The sequence below is a fragment of the Scyliorhinus canicula genome, chromosome 6 (assembly GCF_902713615.1).
Source record: "Scyliorhinus canicula chromosome 6, sScyCan1.1, whole genome shotgun sequence".
Taxonomy (NCBI): Eukaryota; Metazoa; Chordata; class Chondrichthyes; order Carcharhiniformes; family Scyliorhinidae; genus Scyliorhinus; species Scyliorhinus canicula.
The window spans coordinates 211,335,578-211,341,211 of record NC_052151.1 but is presented as its reverse complement, the minus strand read 5'-3'; positions in this window follow the sequence as shown (position 1 = coordinate 211,341,211).

The window sequence follows — 5,634 nt, the reverse complement described above, 5'->3', positions numbered from 1 at the left end:
TTCATCAGGCTGGAGAAGGTTAAGTTTGCCCTGAGGGGGTCGGCACAAGGGTTCTTCCGGCGGTGGCAGCCCTTTCTCGATTTTCTGGCGGAGGGTTAGAGGGTGGTCAATCTCAGCAGCAACCCGGTCGGGGGGGTGGTTAGGGGTCTGTCAAAGGGGTTTGTTTCTGCGACGGTGTGTTTGCTATTTTCTTCTTTTTGGTATTATTAATTTATTGCTTTGTATTGGTGGGGGGGGGGGGGGGGGGTCCATCTTTCTGTTTATTTCTACACCTGGTTTACTTTATTGTTGGGAGAAAATTTGTTGTTGAAAAATTTGAATAAAATTTTTTTTTTTTAAAACATAGGTAGAACAGGAACAGAGGTTCTGCTAAGGGAATATCTCTTTTTCATCTTTTTTGATTAGTGTCACAAGTAGGCTTACATTAACACTGCAACAAAGTTACTGAGAAAATCTCCGAGTCACCACATTCCGGCGCCAGCTCACATACACTGAGGGAGAATTCAGGTGAACAGCTAGGAGCTAAATTCAAAAGCAGAAGCAAAAAGGTGATAAACTCTGGATTACTACCTGAGCCACAAGCTAATTGGCATAGGGTCAATAAGATTAACATAGAACATTACAGCGCAGTACAGGCCCTTCGGCCCACGATGTTGCGCCGTCCTGTGAAACCCCTCTAAAGCCCATCTACACTATTCCCTTATCGTCCATATGCCTATCCAATGACCATTTGAATGCGTTTAGTGTTGGCAAGTCCACTACTGTTGCAGGCAGGGCATTCCATGCCCTTACTACTCTCTGAGTAAAGAACCTACCTCTGACATCTGTCCTATATCTATCTCCCCTCAATTTAAAGCTATGTCCCCTCGTGCTGGACATCACCATCCGAGGAAAAAGCTCTCACTGTCCACCCTATCTAATCCTCTGATCATCTTGTATGCCTCAATTAAGTCACCACATAACCTTCTTCTCTCTAACGAAAACAGCCTCATGTCCTTCAGCCTTTCCTCATATGATCTTCCCTCCATACCAGGCAACCCTCTCAACCTGGGTGGAAACTTTCAGGGATCTATGGACATGGACACCGAGATCTCTCTGCTCGTCCACACTACCAAGAATCTTACCATTAGCCCAGTACTCTGCCTTTCTGTTATTCCTTCCAAAATGAATCACCTCACACTTTTCTGCATTAAACTCCATTTGCCACCTGTCAGCCCAGCTCTGCAGCTTATCTATGTCCCTCTGTAACTTGTAACATCCTTCTGCAATGTCCACAACTCCACCGACTTTAGTGTCATCTGCAAATTTACTCACCCATCCTGCTACGCCCTCCTCCAGGTCATTTATAAAAATGACAAACAGCAACGGCCCCAAAACAGATCCTTGTGGCACACCACTAGTAACTGGACACCAGTCAGAGCATTTCCCATCAACCACCACTCTTTGTCTTCTATCAGCTAGCCAATTTCTGATCCAAACTGCTAAATCACCCTGAATCCCATGCCTCTGTATTTTCTGCAATAGCCTACCGTGGGGAACCTTATCAAACGCTTTACTGAAATCCATATACACCACATCAACTGCTTTACCCTCATCCACCTGTTTGGTCACCTTCTCGAAGAACTCAATGAGGTCTGTGAGGCACGACCTACCCTTCACAAAACCATGTTGACTATCTCTAATCAAATGATTCCTTTCCAGATGATTATACATCCTATCTCTTTTAAACCTTTCCAAGACTTTTCCCACAACAGAAGTAAGGCTCACTGGCCTATAGATACCGGGGTTATCTTTACTCCCCTTCTTGTACAAGGGGACAACATTTGCTATCCTCCAGTCCTCTGGCACTATTCCTGCAGACAAAGATGACTTAAAGATCAAAGCCAAAGGCTCAGCAATCTCCTCCCTAGCTTCCCAGAGAATCCTAGGATAAATCCCATCCGGCCCAGGGGACTTATCTATTTTCACACTTTCCAGAATCGCTAACACCTCCTCCTTATGAACCTCAAGCCCTTCTAGTCTAGTAGCCTGTATCTCAGTATTCTCCTCGACAACTTTGTCTTTTTCCTGTGTGAATACTGACGAAAAATACTCATTTAGCACCTCTCCTATCTCCTCGGACTCTACGCACAACTTCCCACTACTGTCGTTGACTGGCCCTACTCTTACCTTAGTCATTATTTTATTCCTGACATACCTATAGAAAGCTTTAGGGTTATCCTTGATCCTACCTGCCAAAGACTTCTCATGTCCTTGCTTGGCTCTTCTTAGCTCTCTCTTTAGAGCCTTCCTAGCTAACTTGTAACTCTCAAGCGACCCAACTGAACCATCACGTCTCATCTTCACATAAGCCTCCTTCTTCCTCTTGACAAGTGATTCAACTGCTTTAATAACCCATAGTACCCTCACTCGACCACTTCCTCCCTGCCTAACAGGTACATACTTATCAAGGACACGCAGCAGCTGTTCCTTGAACATGCTCCACATTTCCATTGTGTCCATCCCCTGCAGTTTTCCTCTCCAGGCGATGCATCCTAAGTCGTGCATCATCGCATCATAATTGCCTTTTCCCCAGCAATAACTCTTTCCCTGCGGTTTATACCTATCCCTTTCCATCGCTAAAGTAAACGTAATCGAATTGTGGTCACTATCACCAAAATGCTCACCTACCTCCAAATCTAACACCTGTCCTGGTTCATTACCCAGTACCAAATCCAATATGGCCTCGCCTCTTGTTGGCCTATCTACGTACTGCATCAGGAAACCCTCCTGCACACATTGGACAAAAACGGATCCATCTAATGTACTCGAACTATAGTGTTTCCAGTCAATATTTGGAAAGTTAAAGTCCCCCATAACAACTAGTCTGTTATTTTCGCTCCTATCCAGAATCATCTTTGCAATCCTTTCCTCTACATCTCTGGAACTTTTCGGAGGCCTATAGAAAAGCCCTAACAGGGTGACCTCTCCTTTCCTGTTTCTTAACTCAGCCCATACTACCTCAGTATTCGAGTCCTCATCAAATGTCCTCTCAGCCACCGTAATACTGTCCTTGACTAACAATGCCACCCCTCCCCCTCTCTTACCACCTTCCCTGAACTTACTGAAATATCTAAACCCCGGCACCTGCAACAACCATTCCTCGCCCTGCTCTATCCATGTCTCCGAAATGGCCACAACATCAAAGTCCCAGGTACTAACCCATGCCGCAAGCTCACCCATCTTATTCCGGATGCTCCTGGCATTGAAGTAGATGCACTTTAGACCACCTTCCTTCCTGCCGGTACACTCCTGCAACTTTGAAACCTTACTCATGACCTCACTACTCACAACTTCTTGTGCACTGGAGCTACAATTCAGGTTCCCAATCCCCTGCTGAACTAGTTTAAACCCTCCCGAAGAGCATTAGCAAACCTCCCCCCGAGGATATTAGTACTCCTCTGGTCCAGGTGTAGACCATCCCGTTTGTAGAGGTCCCACCTACCCCAGAATGAGCCCCAATTGTCCAGGAATCTGAAACCCTCCCTCCTGCACCATCCCTTAAGGAGGTAAGTTTGGGGCTCAAAGATGAAATGGGAGAAATGGGTTTGTATTCAAGGGACATTGGCACCAGAATTGGAGAAGAGGGGAGCTGTTCATCTGAATCATACAGCACCAGAATCCTGGCGAATCGCATTCTAGGGCTATAGATAGGACTTTAAATTAAAGTGGTGGGGGGAGGGTTCGGTTCCATGGAGATTTAGAAAATTAAAGTTAAAGGAGAAGGTCGAAGTGCAAGTTAATGATGAGGACTTTAAATTAATCAAAGGGGCTGAGGGCTCAGGAGAGGTTAGTAACGTTTCCAGAACACGTAATAGAACAGAGAGTATAGAAGGTGGCAGGAAGAATAGCAAAAAAGGGAACAGCTATGAGAACAGGGGGCGGTCAATGCAGGAATGAGGGTGTTGTACCTAAATACGCGCAGTATACAAAACAAGGTAAATGAGCTTGTTGCGCACATTGAAATTGGCCAGTACGATGTTGTGGGCATCACAGAGACCTGGCTGCAAGGGGATCAGGCTGGGATCTAAATATCCAAGGATATGTGTCCTATCAAATGGACAGGCAGATGGGCAAAGGAGGCGGGGTTGCATTGCTAGTAAGAAATAAAATTAAATCGATAGCAAGAAGCGATGTAGGATCGAAGACGTAGAATCTCTGAGGGTAGAGTTGAGGGATCGCAAAGGAAAAAAGACCATGACGGGAGTTAGGTACAGGCCCCGTAGCAGTAGTCAGGATGTGGGGTAGAAATTGATCAGTGATAGAAAAGGCTTCTAAGAAAGGCAATATTATAATAAACATGGGGACTTCAATATACAGGTGGACTTGGAAAATCAGTTTGGTAGCGGATAACAAGAAAATTAGATGGTTTTTTGGAGCAGCTTGTGACAGAGCCTACGAGGGAACAAGAAATTCTGGATTTGGTGATGTGTAATGAAGCAGACCTGATCAGGGTTGCTGAAGATGGAAGGACCCTTCAGAGGCAGTGACCATAATATGAACCCTGCAGTTTGAGTGGGAGAAGCTGGAGGAAAGGTAACTACAAAGACATGAGGGAGGAGCTGGCCAGAGTTGATTGGAAGGTGAGCCGAGCAGGGACGACAGTGGAACAGCAATGGCAGGATTTTGGGGGGGGTTATTCGAGAGGCACAACAGAAATTCATCGCAAAGAGGAGGAAACAAGCAAAGGGAAGGACAAGGCATCCATGGCTGACAAGGGAATTCAAGGACAGCATAAAAGCAAAAGAAAAGGCATACAAAGTGGCGAGGATTAGTGGGAAACCAGAGGATTGAGAAGCCTTCAAAAGCAAACAGAGGACAACTAAAAAAGCAATGGGGGGGGGGGGGGGAGAAGATGATATATGAGTTAAAGCTAGCTAGTAATATAATAGAAGATAGCAACAGGTTTTTTTTCAACATATAAAATGTAAGAGAAAAGCTGAATATAATCAAACCTAGTCAACATGGTTTTCTAAAAAGTAAATCATGTTTGACAAATTTGCTTGATTTTATTTGAGCATGGAACAGGAAGGGTGGAAAGAGGGGAACCTGTAGATGTAGTGTATTTGGATTTCCAAAAGACATTTGACAAGATGCTGCCAAAGAAGCTGGTGCACAGAGTAAAAACCCATGAAAATGTTTTAGCATGGATTGAAACTGGCTGTCACATAGAAAACAGAGAGTTGAAATAAATGGGTCCTTTTTAGATACAGACTATTGGAGTACCGTAAGCATCAGTATTTGGCCCACAATTGTTCACTGTTTACATTAATGATCTGGAGTAGGGAATAGAATGTAAAGTTTCCAAATTTCCTGATGATATGAAAATAGGTGGAAGGACATGTTGTGATGAGGATATTGTGATTCTGCAATGGGATTAGATAGATTGGATGACTGTGCGGAAACCTGGAAAATGGAGTTTATTGTGGAGAAGTGTGAGGTTGTGCACTTTGGTAGGAGGAATCAAAAGGTAGATTATTATCTAAATGGAGAGAGACTGCAGGTGAGTGGAGTGCAGAGAGATCTAGGTGTTTTAGTGCATGAATCACACAAAGCTAGCAGGCAGGTGCAAAACGTAGTTAAGAAGGCAAGTGG